The following is a 1586-nucleotide window of genomic DNA, read 5'->3' as shown; positions in this document are numbered from 1 at the left end:
GGGGTTTTGGGATTGTTTTTTTGAGGAAAGGCTGAGATTTGGGGGTTTGGGGTTGGTTTTTTAAGGAAAGGCTGAAATTTTAGGGGTTTGGGTTGGTTTTGTAAGGGAAGGCAGAGATTTTGGGGGTTTGAGGTTTGTTTTTTAAGGAAAGGCAGAGATTTTGGGGTTTTGAGGTTATTTTTTTGAGGAAAGGCAGAGATTTTCACTCGGCCAAACCTGCAGTTTTCTGAGAAAGAGTTAAAAACCAGAGTGGTTTTAATCAACCTCAGCTCCAATTCACCTGTCCCACAAGTAACACAAAATTTCCTCCCTTTAAGGACAACAAAAAAAAACGCAGAAAATCCTCCAGCCAAGGCAGCCCATTAATTCATTTCAAACCAYGAGTCAAATCTTGCCAGAACTCCCATTTAAATGATAAATTTATAAAAAAAATTCTGAGCTCAGGGTGACCCTTGGGATGGATTTTGTAGGAATAACCGGACAATGCTCGGAGGGGAGGTTTGGGCAGATCCCCCTCCCTGCCGGACGCTGCTCCCACCGTGGACCCCGATGTCCCCTGGTGCCCATCCAGCTCTGAAAAAATAAAAAAAAACCCCTCAAGTTGTTCAAACAACCCCAAGGACTTTGGATATTTATATAAATATATTTATATTTATAACTTCCTGACAGCTCAGATTGCCCGGAGCTTTGAGTTCCCTGCGAAGTTTCTCTTCTCTCCTTTCTCTCTCCTGACCATAAAATTCATTTTTATTGGGGGTGAGTCCCGATCTTGGAGTCACCCTCACTTCCAACTTCATTTTTCCAGCATCTACAGCTGCCAAACCTCCCTCCCCATCCCTGAATGCTCCTCCAGCAGCCCCGATTTGGGAGCCAACGAAATGCACCCCAAAAAATCCTCYGAGCGGCAGCTTTGGGTGAGAGAACAAGCAGGAATCCTGACAAAACCCGCAGCGGGACTGCCAGGAAATTCTATATGATGCAGGTGCAAAGAGTTTTTTTGATTTTTTGTTGTTTTTTTTTTAAAAAAAAAAATCAGACTCATTAAAGTATGGATTTTGCAAACCGAATTAAATTAAAACATCTGGGATTGGGGAGGAAAGGCAGGGGCTGCAGAGCAGGGCAGGGCTGGTCCACACACACACRCACACACACACAAAAATTATTTCGTTTCCAGCAGAAAAAAAAAATGGATTTGAAAGCTCAGACTTGTAATTGTGGGAAAGTAACCCGAAGATGCCAAACAACAGGAAATTACCAGAAGAATCTGTCAGCGCAATCAGCTGCGATTTTCATTGTTCTGGGGCAGATTTGGACAGGGTTGGGAACACCTGGGCTGGCAGCGCGCCCGCTCCGAGCCATCGCTCGTTTGTCTTCGGCGGGGTTCCCCCGCGCTCGCTCCTCCRAACATGTGGTTTCACTTTTCCCCCCTTCTCTCCCTGCAGGAAATGGCAGGACAGTGAAACGCAGAATAAATGAGCTCCGTTGCAYGGGGTTGCCTCCTCGGAGGCCGCTCCAAAAATAACTGTCCGGAGAGAGGCCGTTAATAACCGTCTGCGGCCGGCGGCGTTTCCGAAACGCTGGAAATG

Source organism: Malurus melanocephalus, unplaced genomic scaffold (assembly GCF_030028575.1).
Source record: "Malurus melanocephalus ecotype Western Australia unplaced genomic scaffold, MMel_1.1 scaffold_1339, whole genome shotgun sequence".
Taxonomy (NCBI): Eukaryota; Metazoa; Chordata; class Aves; order Passeriformes; family Maluridae; genus Malurus; species Malurus melanocephalus.
This window is presented reverse-complemented; position numbering follows the sequence as displayed.